We start from the raw sequence: 16,436 nt of genomic DNA on the forward strand, positions 1-16,436 counted from the left end.
AATCAAGTGTGCAAGTGTTTGTAGACACAGAGATGATTCGCCTGGAGTTTTGTACTACTAAGAGCTGAGCAAAGTAATACTAGAAGCATGAAATCATGTTAGATCATCAGGTTTTCAGATGAAACATTGTCATTTATAATAGAAAAAGTTCTGATTCTTTTTACTTCAGATCAGATTCTACTCTTATGCCAAAACAACTTTTAAATAAGTATAGAAATGCAGTGCACTATGTAACTAAGGACAAAAGATTGCAACTATAAATACCTTAAAAGTAATATTTAAAGACTTGGTCTGATTAAGTTTTGTAATACTTAGAGTGCAACTTTGTGCAGAATATAAAAATACTGCCTGTGTCATCTGACTCCTTTGATGCACTGCATTAAAATTCCTATGTCTAAGTACATATCATGCAGGCAACTTTACTTCTCTTCTATTAATAGTTTGAAATTAGGTCACTGTTCTTGTAAGGATAGGCTAAGTCTGTACAACTGATTTAAAAGAAATTACCTATATATAAATGTTTGGGTTTCTTTCTCATGCTCATCTACAGTGACACCATTCCTTATCTATAATCAGTAATTTTTCTGTCTGTTCTGGCATATGTATTCTATGCTGGCAGGTTTTTATAGATTTGTTTACAGTGACCCCTGCTGCAAAAGATTAAGACTGACATTTCTCTAAGCCTTTAAAAAGACATTTACCCAATTATTTCTGAGTTCAGCACAAAAGAACCAACCAGATGTAAATCCAAGTATAGAACATGTGAAACTCCCAAATCTGGATAATTTTCAGTAAAATTAGTTGAATCATAGCTTTTCCTCTCTCACATGCATAGGATTTACTTTCTAATGCAATGCAATATAGTTGCAAAGTAGCTTCTCATTTCCTAGAGGTAAGGCTTGTTCTTTGTGTTATTGTTCTTTGATAAGGGCTAGACTTGACTCCAATAAATCAATGTCTCAACTGCTACATGTAAGTGTTTTCAAAGTTCCACTCAGGAAAGCATGTGCTTATGTTTATCTCTGTTCAGGACAGCAAACTACTAAAAAAGCAGATTAAGGCATAGGACTAAGTTTAAACACAGATTACCCCTCTTGTTTCAGAAGGACTTAAGTGTCAACCTATTCCAGTATTGCCCTCAATAAATGTTTTCTCAAGCTTGGCTTTAAAAGCTTTAGCAAGAGGTATGTGTATGGGTTCACCAACAAGAAAAATATCCATGTGTGCTCTGTGCTGGACAAAATCTGTGTAGCCAAAGCTAGTGAAGCACTTAACCTCAAAACCAACTGGCCCTGCTAACAGAGCTGCAGCTTCAAGCTGCTTCAGCTTCCTAGCACTCAGCAAGCTGCACAAAATAAGCATCTACTTGCTTGCAAAAGACACTTGAGGTACAGCCATGGTAAAACCTCACATCCATATACATTAATGTAAATGTTATTGTACAAATATATGTGCCTGATATGTTTTTTAAAGCTGTGTTTAAAGTGTATTATTTAGGCTGCAAAACTAAGCAAAAACCTGTATTTAGAGCTCCCTGTGTAATCTTTATACTGCTCTTTGTGCAAAGATTTACTGATTAAAAATTGTGAGACCAGTGTAGTAAAATAACCACAAGGAGGCAGAATAAAAATCTGGTGTCTCTTTCCCCACTGAGTTCTTCACATTGCATTCTCAGCAGCATTCTCATATTACTGCGCACAATTTTCTACATCTGATAGACAGGTCAAAGATTGAGTTGTCCCATATCCTATATTATCAGTGAGGAAACGTGTCTTTTCCACAGTGGCCAGAGTTCAACATAAAATCAGTCAAACTTGTCATTTTAACATAGGGTGATGGCTTAGGGGTCCTAACAGTGGTTGGGGGAAGAAACTTAGCATAGCTGCATCTTATTCTCTTTTTCTGGGAATTGGGAAATTGACGCTGCCTGAAATGTCAGGAAGGGAGATGAACCAGTGGGGCAATCTGCTGGGTCTCACTCACTCCTCCTTGAAAGCTGGAGAAAATCCAGTCCTTCACCAGTGTTCCCAAAAACTTGCCACTGGGGGCAGATGCTGGATTATTTATGCTGTGAGAGTGCAGTCTGGTTCTTGGCCATGCTGCAGTAACATGCTGAGGGTCATATGGTCTGTACTCAGGTTTCATACAGAAGACAATTCATACTTCTGTTTCCTACCTCAGTGCTTTGGCAGCTTGTGAGTTAGCTGCTTCTGCAGCCATTACTACTGCTGTGCTGGTGGTGGTGGTGGTGGTGTGAGCTGAACCATGAGATCCTCATGCGTTTTTATCACCTTGGCAGGCTGACAAAAGTTTCCTTAGGAGTGTGGCTGGGAGAAGAGAGTCAGTGATTTTTAGCAGTCCATTTCTCAACAAAAAGTGACAGGGTGTAATGACATAAAGGTATATGTACACAGAGAAGGCTAGAGAGGCAGGAGGACTCTGCCAGTGCACTTAGCTTGTCAGACGCCGGAAGGCCCCAATCCAGAAGCAAGATAACTACATGAACCTAAGCTAATGAGCACTGCTGAGAGGCAGGGTATGTTATTTTGGGCATGGTGCCACATTTACATGACTCTACATCTTCCAGACAGAAGCTTGCAAAGTCTGGGCAGCTCAGAGTGTGAGCAGAGTTTGCTTGTGTCTGTCTGCACCTGTCTGAATGGCCTTGCAGAAGAAAAAGCAGCAATTTCCCAATTAATTTGCAAAGACTTTTTGCAAACCATACAGATATAAGAGTATCTGCCAAAAAGGAAAGAAATACCACCAAACAAACAAAACAAACACCTTTGCTTCAACAGCTCAATTTCTTTTTTCTACCAGGCCCAGAAGAAAAGATGATATTGTTAGAGTGTGTTAGAAGAGTTTCTGAATGGCTTCAGAAAGCCCTGGTATTTATCCTCACAGCTTTGTCGTTTCCCTGTTGTGAAGAACAAAGGCACAGACAAATTACATACTTTATGCAAACATAGAGAACTCTACCAGCACCTTCAAAATCCATTGGTATTCCACAGATGAATAGTTAAATATACAGCTGCAGGAAGGACAATAGTGTAGTCCTTCTTCCAAATGATCCAGTAACCCTTTTGCAGAATTACTCCTGAAGTTCTGTTCCATGTTCATGTGTCCAGTATACATACATAAGAGAATGAAAAAAGAATTAAGTCTTGGAAGGAAGCTAATGGATGCAAAGGATGTTTGGACTGAAGTGTAGGCACATATGTAGGAACATAAATCTGAATCTCAGACTCAATTTCCTCCTCTGCTACAGATGTCCTGTGTGACCTTCAACAAGTGACTCTTTTTTGTGCCTCGGCTCCTCATTGTTAAAATGGGCTACTAATAACACTTCCTAAAATGATGTGTGAGGATAAACAATGACTATGATATGCCCAGGCACTTGTACATAAAGGAGATGGATAAGCATGTCACATTTTACAGAGAAATTTCTGCCAGAAAAATTTTGATGAGTTTCAGTCAGTGCAGGGGCACTAACAGTGTCTGCTGTTTGCACTGTTCACTGCAGGTCTGTTACTGTTTATACAGGCATACATAAACATTTCTAACAAAGCAACCTATGGGTAATTTTGAATCAAGAAAATTCATATGTAGTCAAAATGTAGTCACAGTTCTAGATATCCTAATACAGATCATCATTTGGAGAACTTCTTTCCTTCTCAGCCACCCTTTCCTTGCTTTTCCCATCCTTGAAAGCCAGTTGAAGCTTTAAAATCCATAAGAGGGCTTTTAAGTGTGTAGTCAAATCCACAAAACTGTAAAGATGAAAATAAGTCACTTAAGGCCTTTATCACCTTCCTGAAATTCCACTGTCTTCAGCAGAGCTGCAGCTGGAGATGGATTAGTCTGATCCTAAATGAGAAAAAGATGCAACTCCTGGCTGCAGGGAGATATGTGTTTTTAGATCCAGCCCTTCTGCCTTCCCCGAGAGAAGTTAGAGTTTGCTTTTGGTATTTTCACAAGCATGGAAGCCAGCAGTTTTGTTAAAAATACTTGGAAAATAGCTCTATTAGCAATCCTAGGGACCATTCTTTTAAACAACTGCCATCAGTCTTGTGGACTTAGTCTCAAGATCTTCTCACTTTGAGGGGGAATAGTGTTTTTTAATGGAGCCAGAATTTTGGAAGCAATATAAACATATTTAATGTGTCAATTTTGCTAAATTTAAACCAACGCTGTTAGGTTCAACAAACTGTGACATGGCAACCTCAGTTTTAATAGTACTAGAAGGCCTAGAAAACTGTTGCTTGTATTTGTCTCAGTTATCCTGCAGCATTGCAGGTCATTCATTCTCTGACAAGAAGTTCCAAAAATTCCAGTGAATGGAGAATGTTGACACATAAAACTCAGTTGCTATTTCAGTAAAATAACTATTACAGTAGCTAACTATATATAGCCAGAAGAAATTGCTTATGTAAATAAAATACCAGTGAACACATTACAAGATTAAAGAGAAAACTTTGAGCTTCCAACACAGTTATTTGCCGACTCCCACCTTTATACACATGATGACTTTGCAGTCATAGCTCTGCTATGCCACAAGATTTAATTTAGGATATGCGTGGCATATTATACTTCCTCACATTCCTAAATAAAGTGCTTTTCCATTAGCTGCTTAGTTCTCTTTTTAGCTGGCCATTTCACCCTTCATTAGTGAAGAAAAGTACAGTCATTTCACCAAATATACTGCCATGCAATTATTTGTTAATCTTATGTTATAGTTAGAATTTATACAGGTGTGATAGGGGCTTCAGGTCCTCCTGGACATTTGGATGAATTTTTAGACAATATTAATTTGAAACTCTCACTCTTTAAAAATAGTCTCTTTCAAATGGCACTTAGAGGTAGTAAAAGTGAGATAAATTGATGGAAGATCAGATCAGAAGTAATGTATCTTAATAAATGTGTCATCCATCTTTGAGAGGGAAGGTGATATTACATAGCTTAAATACCATGCTGCTTTAGGAAAAAGCACAGGTTAAATACTTTAAGGTAGGTTTACAGTGATGTCTGCCATTCACTGAATAGTTATTGCCCATAAACTGTGGGAGTTTTGCTTACTATAGCTGGTAAAATTAGAAAGCCTGCTGCTCATCCTTTATACCTTTTTTGGTAGGGATTTAACAATTTCACAAGTGAGAAGTATAGAGGGCACCTATATAAGATTTTCAAAGTCCCTTATTTTTTTTGTTCCCTAGTCTAACATGATTCAGCGGAAACTGTTTTTTTGCTATCAGCTGGTTTTGGATCTCTCAGAAGAACAGTATTCCATTGCTATGAAATTGCTGATTTGGTCCTTATTGTTGTTTCCATACTGTCACAAGAACTGGAAGCTGCTGTGAGGGAGCAGGATCCTATATACCAAGCTATAGATAGGAGTAAAAACAGACGGGTATTGTGTATATTTGTAGGTGTGACAGTAAAGGAGAGCTTTGAGCATGAAGCCCAGTGGACAGATGGACAGGTCCCTTCAGGGAGCTATTAGGCATATGGGCAACATAGGAAAAACCTTTCTGTACTGGAATTAAAACATAAGAAAGGAGTTCTGCTTCTAGGAGTCAGCGATCAGAGAAAGGTGTTGACATCTTGTTAGGAAGGAGCCACTGTAGGCGGTGTGGGGATGGGCTGCGTAGGAACCTGAAAGTGAAAATCAACAGCATGAATTTATGCAAACAGGGATAAATGAGAGTAACCAGTATGTTGTTTTAGGCAAAAACCTACACAAATCCTTACAAGATTCTGAATGAATAGGAGAAGCACCGGAATAAATCTGTCATAACTGAAAAAGCAGGCTGATGCTCCATTGTATCTTGGACAGGCTGTGATTGAAGATTTCACTGCCAAAAAGATCCACAAGACAAACTCTGAAGACAATTCAGAGTAGAAGTTGACACCTACATTATTAGACCTGACAGCAGTGTGACAAGAAAGCAGGTAACAAGAATCATTATGGGAAACAAAATTGTATTAACTTGTTTGTTTTGTCTGTCTGTATTTTAATATGTTTGCAGCAATTCAACATCAGCTCATCCAAAAATGCAGATATTTGTGTTCTCAACTTGTTGTCAAACAAAATGACGTCAAGCAACAACCCATACTTCAACAGTGTTGCTTCTGTAACAAAATAAATAAATGTTGCTAATGGCAATAACCCAATGTCACCAAGTATCCCAGTGGTAAGTACACGCCATACCAAAGAGCGCTCCCACTACTCCTCCTTGGTATACCTAGATGGCTCTCTTCTACCCAGTTTGAGAAACACTTTCCCGTATGGTGTCTTTGAGAAAAAAAATTAACTGGAAAGTTAAACAGAAAGATGCAGGTCCCAGTACTTGGCCCATTACAAGAGGCACTGAGTGAGTTTCATGTGGTGTTTGGAAGGACCTTCCATAGAATTAAATAAATATTTATTTGCCCTTCTGAGAAAGCTTTGGAATTCTGCCTTGTAAAGCAGGACAAGCAGGTATGTTGAACAGCTGTTTGAAGGACAGACCTAGAGAACATTCCTACCCAGGACAATTCCCAGGAACATTTACTTTAATCATGCAGTCTAAATTAATCCAGTATTTCTCATCTATTGAGGATGGAGCATTTGTGCCTTTCAACTGCAGTAATTGCAGCCTTCCAGCACGGTAACTTGCTGCTGTTTAGTCTGCCCTACCATGAGCTGAAGCTCCCTAAACTCACTTATGTCAAATGGAGATGCAGTTCAGAAAAGGCTGTATGCATAGTGGGTCTTTTTTTAATCTGAAGCACTTTGCTGCAGTTACAAACAAATTTTTAACCTGCCCTTATGCTTCACTAGAAAGCTTCATGGCTTCTGAACAGCTGTGATTGCACTACAGGTTGCCTCCTGAGATAAATAAGCACTCACCTGCAAAACTAGGAAAAAAATAATCCCCATAAAGGGTATTTCAGACAGCTTGCAATAAATATGTTATCATCCACTTCATGCAATCCACTAATAATCAAGAAAGAGAAGAAAACCATCCACATTTTATTTTCTATGTGGTGATGCACTGTCCTTATGGGAAGAGGCGAGTGGCAACATGTCACAGCTTGCCAACTTCAAACACCTTTGTGAATGCTGTCTCTCATCAGTGGACTTGTATTCTCTAAGCACAGAGTATTAAGTTTCAGTGAAAGACCTGAACTGCTCCATTAATGACCTGATGGATGAGGTAAGATTCAGTGGGTTTTACTCAAAGCCAGATTCAAAGTATTTGAACTCCCTCTCATTTTTGCTTGTCTGTTTTCATGATAGATATTCATGTGGATCCAATCATCAGATAAGTTTTTGAATCAGCAGAAGACATCTGAGATCTTTCAAAAAATACAAAATAGACATCACTTAAAATTTAGTTATTTGGATCCATTATACCTCAGTACAATGCTGGACCTTTCCAGAGTGTAAAGTACAATGGGAGCTTTGCCTCATGATCTTGGCATCATCATTCTTGGACACCGGAACAGTAATATTTAGATATTTTAGTGCATTTGTCAGTTTCTCTCCTTTTAGAGGGAGATGTTAAACAAAACTAATTAAGGATTTCTTGAGGAAAATACCTCATTTTAAACTCAAAACTTTGAAACAACTATACTCATTTTTCCAGGCTTGGCATTTTTTAGATCACACCATACTAAAAAGAAAAACCACCCCAAAATAAACTAGGTGTGACGTTTCTGTCCTTTGCCATTATTGAAATATTCAGGCATAAAATATGCTACTGAAATGTCTGAATAAGGTTATGTTATTAGTACATAAATAACTTAGAAACGTTTGGAACTATATTACTCAAGCTTTTATATTAAAATACATTAGGAAAAACTACAAATTTCAGTCCAAATGAAGTATTTTGTAAAATTACAAATACATTGGCACAATGTATTTTCTTGGGAAAATTTTCTTGGGAAAAAGACATTAGAATTACAGATTAGATTACTTTGATTATACTGGATAATAGCTGTTTCTGTGACAATAAATAATAGCTAATTTTAAGACCTTATTAGAGTTTCTAACCTAATTGCTAATCCCCCTTTCCTTCCTCTCTCCCTTCTGACTCCTTATTGCAGATCACAGCTTTCTCTATTTTGCAGCAAGTATGAGCTACTTCCATAGGTTAGAGGAAGAGGTACATAAAAGAACCACTCATTTCATTTGTAAATATGTATTTTTCCTAATAAAATAGTGGCAACAGCCTAAACCTAGTATAAAAAAAAATCAAATACAAACTGGAGCATAAAGGCACAAACCAGATATCTCACTAGTTTGAAAAGGAGACAAAGATATATTAATTTCAGTATAAAGAAAGAGATCCAAAAAATAATGGCAGAAAATAAAACCAAGGCAATGATGTGAATAAATAGTAATAATAAGTATATAATAATAAGTAATATATCATCTAAAGAAAAGAAATACTTTTACTAATTTATTTTATGAAGAATGAAGGTGTGGAGTTATTCATAAGCAGAAACATTGGTTTTTTCTTCTATGCTGCTTTTTAAAGCATCATATTCAGACCTCTAGATCCAACAAATTCCTTTTGCTTTGCATTAGAATGGGTGAATAATACTGGATTCCCCAGACTCAGAGAATGCTAAAACCATGGATATTGAAGATCTCCCAAGGAGTTCCTTTAGTTATATTAATATTAGAGAGGGGAAACAGTTTTCATGAAAAATACTTCAGAAAAATGCAGTGTCCTTATAATTATGACATATATCTTCACCAAACTATTTTGACAGTTATGATCAAAACAAAAAAAAAAAAAAAAAAAAAACCTGCAATGGTTTTCTTAATATTTAATATTTTTCAAAGAAACACTGTAACTAATCTAATTTAAACTTTTTAATTAACTGCCTGGGAAAAAAATCCCAATTATAACTTGTCCTCTCTTGGATCAGCTAAGAGTCAGCAGCCCTACATTTGATTCCTTGTGATCGGTTTCCTATCTGACTTTACAAGAGCAGCATTAGGCCAAGTATACTTGTACTAGTTCATTTAAATTCACATAAGAAACAACTGACATATTCATATGAGATTCAGATGAAGGCAATTTACTCTCTCCCATTTCTTTTGGAGTGTCTGCTTTCCTTAAGAAAACAAAAAACAAACCAACAACGAACCAAACTGGCTATCATATTAAAACTTTCAATTCCATGACAGATTATTTTCACTTGAGACCTAGATTGGTTTCAGATACTGAAAATTTGTAGTCTGTGGTACTTTCTTTTTGCCCCCAAATACCTGGTATGTCCAAAAGGAGAAATATTTATGAAAGAGGATATATTTTAAAAGTTATTTTCTTTGCCTTTATAGAATAGCTAATATATCCCCAAATGGAAGTATTAAAGTGAAGAGGATGCTTTGAGGATAGACGAGTGAAACTTTTGTAGATACCTATGAGGTTACTGAGGTATAATTACTAATTAGGTAGCACTAACTCAGACATCTAGTGCTTTGCTCAGACTCAGCAATTCCCTGTTACCTGTATGTAATGGGAGTGCATCATGCCCTGTCTTGTTACAAGTGTTCTGCTATGGGATCACGTCTTTTGCTTTCTGTTCCTCTTGTGCTGTTACAGCAAAGCGAGATTACACTGAAAGAAGACATTTTTGGCTTATTAAGAGCTTCTAAAATCCAGAGCAGAAAACACTAAGAAAAAGAGATGAAGCTCTTAGCTGGACATAGAGTTTGGTGGGTATGTTTGGAGCATGTAAATGCAGAAGAAAAATGGAGTGTGACAGACTTAAAACCCCACCCACAAAGATAAAAAGGAAAAAGAAAAGTAAAATAAACTGTTGAGGAGTAATTATGACCTGCTAATCCTTTGTTTCTTTATTCTCCTTGTGAACTCCAAAGTCATGAGTCATGGCAGGTTAGTGGTCAACTGTTTTCTATTCTGTGTTTGCCAGTAGAGGCCCATTAAACATCATATTTTCATGGGAAAAGCCGTCTCTGTCAGTCCACACCTCAAAGCTCTCACCCAGCACTGACGCTCCTCCTCAGCTTATGAGAAATATGTTAGAGCAACAACCATTTCTGGACTGACCATGACCTTTTAAAGTTGAAACTGCCACCTATACTTGAAAATGAAACTAGGCTTTAGCAACTTCAAAGATATAAACACTTGTGAACCTATGTACTACATTTTAGTTCTCCAAAGACATATTCTTCAGGAATATATCTCCTGAAGAGTCCTGAATCCTGATGATTCTGGTTGTTTATTCTTATGCACATACATATAGGTCTTTTTAGGTTTTGGCCATCATTGTAGCATATTAATGAAGCCAGTAAAAAATACAGCTCAGCATATCCTACATGTCCTGAATGACAGCATTCCAAGACTGTAAATTATTATGCCACATCTTTATTCTGCCTTTATTTATCAATTTTACAAAGTTTCCCTTGAATACTACCGTGGGGAAAAGCTGGAGGAAGGCTGTGAGAATAACAATGTAATGGTTTTATTAGTGACTCTTTTAATGACTTCATATGCGAGTTTAAGAGGTGATTAGGACTAAATTCTGAAAATTGTCCACTTAACTTCAGATACCAAAAATATCTCTAGTCAGATATTTTACAATTAGCACTGAATTTTACAATAAAGCACTGAAAATTCAGAGGTACTCCAAAACACAACCATTTACTCATTCTCTTTCTCACTCCTCTGTGTTGTGGAGCAATGATACTACCTTCTCTTGAAAGGCCTATTCTTTTTACATTTTATTTCTACTACTGAGCCAACAATGTGCATAATTCAAAATCATCAAGAAAATTAACAGAAGCTGGTAACAATAGTTAAACCTTGGGCACACTTATTACGCCCCTGCAACGTACCAACTGTGAAAGGAGTTTGCTTTGGAGTGTCACACATATTAGAAACAGATGCTCCAAATCCTGCACAGGGTTCAGGGTAAGACAATAGGATGAATGCTAGCAATGCTTCAATAAAGTACATACACACTGCCACTACTCTCTGGAAACATTACTATATCTGCTGATTACTCTCTGGAAACATTACTACATCTGCTGATGGCTAGGCATGTCAAGCTTCCCAGACCTGGAGTTTCTCTTTTCAAATTTCTTCTGGTGTACTCAAACCAAATAGATCAGCAGAACAGTAAACCCCTCTAGCCTGGTATGCTGTATCCTGCCATGAATTATGTGGCACACGTACACACACTCCTGCAGTGTACAAGAAAGAAGAGAACCAATTCTATTTCCTGGAGGTAAACACTCTCAGCTTCCTTCACAGTTTCTTTTGGGGAAGTCCACCTCAAATTAAGAACAGTTTTTAGAGGCAACAATACTTTGGTACAATATGGAAGGAATAAAACCAGCAAAAGCCAGGAGAAGTATGAGTAATTGACAGTTAAACCCAATATACAATGGGTGTCCAGCCTCAGGCGGCTGTAACAACCCACTGGCCAGCCTTTCTATCATGAAAGGAGTCACATTCAGCACTAGACTGTGTTTGCTGAAATCAGCAAACTGTGTTGCCTGAAACTGTGTAGCTGGTAGAGAAGAAAGGAAGAAAACAGACCAGTCCTTTTCTCTACTTACTGTGCATGGTTGGTTTGGTTTGTCTTTTCAATACAAAATCATTCATTCAAGCAGCATATATACTGTGGGGTTTTTTCTGTTTGCTGCTCAAGAAAGCAACAGCCTGCAAAGGGAAGACTGACCTTTGTGTTCCTGTCCTCTTCTAGTCTTGATGCAGAGAGTGAAATTTAAACTTAGAAAAAATACCTTGCAAGGCTCACCCTGTGTGTGTGGAGAGGCTGATCTAGGGCAGGGGGTTGTCTCCTGAATCCTGATCCATTCCAGAATTCTTTCCTTGTCACTCTGTGCCAAAACTTCTTCCAACAACGACAATCTAATCACTGAGTCTGAATAGCAACAGACTCCTATTATAGTCCTGAGCAATGCCAGGTAACTCCAAGTTTCCCTGCCTCAGAAACCTGGTGTAAATTCTCAAGATGAGGGCTGATAAACCAGGAACAGACCAGAGCTCGGTTTTACCCTTCAGAAGTTTTTCCAGCAATTCCTTGTATAGAATAGTAACAATCCTGCAAATGGTAAACCCACAGTAAATGCTGTCAGCAGACTCATGTGAGGGTTGAGAGAAGACATGTAGGTGATGAAGTGGAAGCCTATTTTTATATTTGGGGTAGGTATAGAAGTATAGAAGTTCCATTATATTTTACCAGAAAGATGTACAAAACCTTTTATATCAATTTAAAAAATGACCATCCACAAGAAATAAAATAATAACACCCGCTCTCACAATGGTGAGAGTCCCTGGCACAGCTGTGTTTGTCTGAGATCATACTGCTCTACAGCCCTGCCTGAGCCAGAAATCTCTAGTCTAGAAGTGACCTAAGCATATGTTCTGCAACTGGAGAGGTATGTTTTTGTAGCACGTGCAGATATGCTTAGACTGGCTGTGATCTATCTAGCTGAGATAAGAACTGCTGGGAAGGTATGATGTCATGGGGTTCAGTCTTGGCTAGCAAAGCAGGTGCATACCTGAGAACAGGCTGGCTGGTAGACACTGCACTGAAGTCACCATGTCACCGTGCCCACCAGAGCCACGTACCCTAAAGCTGCAAATCCATGCAGATGTACTCTCAGAGATTTATTCCCAGTGAAAGCTAACACACTCAGCTAGTGTTTAGTATGTTCTTTTGAAAGAGGTTGGGAAGACTACCAAAAGTATAATTACACTAGAGAGACAGTTGGAGACCTAATTAATCACACATTGACAAGATCCCTTATGCTGAGACATTTCACAGGGAGCATTGGGAGTGCCTTAAGTAACTTCCTCAGGTACATACTTTGGGAGTGAAGAATAAATTAGTAGGAAATTGGCTGGACACAAAGGAAATCTTGGAATAGAGTAGGAGGCTGGACCAAGCTCACTGAGACTGGTCTTTTTCTTCATTTTTAGAAAACATGGATTCGCTGTTGGTATACCCGAAAGATCATTTGCATCCTGACAGGAGTGAAAACGCTCTTGAGGATGCTTTTTTCATAACTGTGCCTCCAAAATTAGATATTAAATAATAATTTGACTTTCAAAGATAGTCAGCATTTGACAGCAATGTTTGATTTCTTGCCAGGAAGGGACTGATTCCACTAATACCCAACTATAGCTCTTGCATAAGCATATCCATTAAGTTCAAAGGAAATCAGTGGATGTACTCATACTGGTGAATATCTTCATATTCTTGGAATATATTCTTGTCCAGAGTGGATTCAAAGTTCCTCAATTTTCACAGGGCCTATAATGAGAGGTTTGACTTTCATTTCATTCTTTACATAAAGGTGTTTCCAAAAATCTCTCCTGCATTCAAGCCTGATTTCATTCCTTGTCTATCGGTTTAGTATAACTCTAAGAAATGATGCTTCTTTTAAAAATAAAACAACACAAAATCTCCTCTCCTTCTTTCATATTGCTGAACTTGGAAAAGCCTGAAAATTTGATGACTTTTCTCCAATGTTTGAACAGTTTTTTAGGAATAATGGGACTATTAAAAAAAAATCCTCTTGAAAATGCAGTTAATTTATCTATCAATCTGGAGCAACAGCACCTCAAACCCAGTTTTAACTGTGGCTGCAATAACAGAATTAAGCCTAATGCGAATCCTGGCAGGACTTTACATCCTCTCTCCACCAGATAGTGCTGTTTCTCCACAGTGCTATGGAGGATGCACAGGCCAGGGAAAGGTCAGGGGCTGTCTGAGATTACAGGCTGCCTACAGTAGCTTGTTCGTCCCTCCTTGCCGCTGCCACCGCCACTACCTGACACAGGGCAGGCGCAGCCCAAAAGGGATTTGCGGGAGTAAAACCGTGCCTTGGGAGGCCGCTGACTGCAGGTGACTGCGGGCTGGCTCTGCCATTGCTGCTATCTCTTATCAGTTTGATGTAGCCTCTTTCCTAAAGTGAGAATGAAAATAGAAGCTGATGCAATTAGCCTGTGTTTTTATGATCTCTTGGGGGTCTTTTCCTTTTCCAGTTGAACAGCACACAGCAAGAGCAGCCCTGACACAAAGGCTGTTTGCTCTCAGAGTGCTGAACAAAGGGGCTTCTACCAGCAAAAGTTACTTCTGGAGAGTAGACAGACCACCTTAACCAGTCCTGAGTCTAGATACCCTGTAGACCCTCCGTGTATTAAAAAAACCCCAAACAACTTAGCAGGGAAAAACAGCTAAAATGTAATAAAACTTCAGGCCATGTATTGCTGCGCTGCTGCAGCCTTTGTAAGGGAGAATAGAAGTGCATCTGGAATACTTCTTACAGCCGTTCAGCAGGGGAAATACTGCAAGTACTGCATCTTCCTCTCCAGATCTCCCTGTGCAAAACAGAATAGCTTTTGGTCTTCTGCTCTTAAAGAACCAAATCCTTCCGTACGCGCAGAAAGCCAGCAGAAAAATTTTAAAATACTTTTATTTAGAGAAAATATTAAAAAACTTTTCAAGTGGAAAATGGTACTTGTAATGTTCTTTGCTTCTATTACTCAGAGTTTTTGCAACCACTGAGCCAAGTTTTTAGATGAACTTCCAAGAAGTATTGTAATGTTGCTCCCTGTACCTGAGTTACTGGATTTTAAGAATACTGTTCCAGGGTACCTTGGTTAAGAACTGCTTAGTGATAAAAGTTCAGTCTTGACATAGACATGCTTTTCTGAAATAAATTAAAAAAAAAAAAAAAAAAACAAAACCCTAACATAAAACCCCACCCAAATCTAAAACCATTTAAAACTGTGCAAGATATTTGTATTTTTCTAAGCAGTGTAAGGCTGGAGCTGTCTGATCCTAAGTGAACTTGTAAATCCCTGTTCATGCAGACAAGACATTTATTCTTAGAAGAAATAATTTGTGAAACCAAACTTTAGCTTGCTTCAGTGTATGGAAAAGTGCAGATGGCTCAAATTAGGGATCAGGGCCTAGCTAGGTATGCAGTAGACTGTATATGTAATTAGCCAAATATAAGGTCTATTTATTATTTTGTATGCTGTGTTAATAATGTCTGTATTTATTCAGGTTTTCGTAATATGCATGTGTAATCTCAGAGAGATGCTAGGTCATTAAACTCACCATGGAGACTCTGTTTACCTGCCTTGGGCAAACAGAATACATACAGTTGTAGTTCTCTAAAAATAACCAGAAAAAAAAAATCAAACAGTGTATCAGTTTGGCTTTCATGTTTTCCAATAAGTATCTAAGGAAATGTAGCATACTATTTACATTGCCCTTATTGAGAAAGACCACAAAAATATCCAGACAAAAGATTTAATTATAGTGTCCTTTCTCACACACTAAATGTAAGACCAGATAGCATAATATATAGTACTATATGCATCAGGTAGTGAATGAGGCTGGGAGGAAAGGAGCAGGTCCTTCTTGTACTTCTGGTGGGGCCTGCGAGTATGGTCTTTTACAAAAGTAACATGATAGATGTATCACAGCTGCTGTGAGCCCAGGAAAGGCTGAATTGCAAAGGAAGAACTTTCCCATAATTGGCTCCATACCACAGCTTTGTATCAAACGATTCTGCTTGGAGATTTTCAAGATGATAATGAACATTGAGATTTTACTGTACTTCTATTTTGACTAGTAGACTAAGTGGCAACAGGCACCAGAAAGTCTGTATTCCATTAACGTGAATGCTCTCATGACCCATTGGCTTCATTAGTACCCTATCTCCTATCTGGAAACTGCTCTGGAAGCGCAGATACTGGAGCTGTTTCATTAGCTCCAAATATAACACCTGCCTCCTGAGCCATTATCTGCAGAAATCCATAATTATCTGTTCTTTCCTTTCCAGTCAGGAATATCAGGTCCAGATCAAGGACTGGGTGCTCATCTTTTATGTCCTTATTCAACTGGATCTAGGCAATCCAGCTTCTTTCTACTTTGGCTGATTCTTCGAAGCACCCCAGCTGCTCTTCTGAGTGCCAGGACTGATGCATTTTCTCTTGTCATATTACAGCAAACTGAAATCTCATCAAAGGGCAAAGTCCGTGCATTTCCTGGTGACTTTCTCAACACAAGCACACACACACACATACAAAGGCAAAATCAGTGGCTAAAAATAATTAAGGCAGCAATAATTTTCACCATGGGAAACCATCCAGATCCCGAGTACGTTAGTTCTGAGGAGGAGAAAGTCAGGCTGCATGTAGCCTCACGGGTGTTTCATAGGGTATTTGATACCACGGTGATGAAAAATTACTGAAATCTTTCATTACGTGTAGATAACGTTCAAGAACACAGTACGCCCACCCCTTTACCCTTTCAGAAGGTTTTGGGTATTTTTTTTCCCCTTTTCAGTACGCTTGCAGGGCAGTGGCGGCCGCCGGCCTGCGGTCTCCCGCTCAGCGCCAGCTCGGGGCAGCGGGGAGGCGCCGCGGGTT

Source organism: Haemorhous mexicanus, chromosome 3 (genome assembly GCF_027477595.1).
Source record: "Haemorhous mexicanus isolate bHaeMex1 chromosome 3, bHaeMex1.pri, whole genome shotgun sequence".
Lineage (NCBI taxonomy): Eukaryota > Metazoa > Chordata > Aves > Passeriformes > Fringillidae > Haemorhous > Haemorhous mexicanus.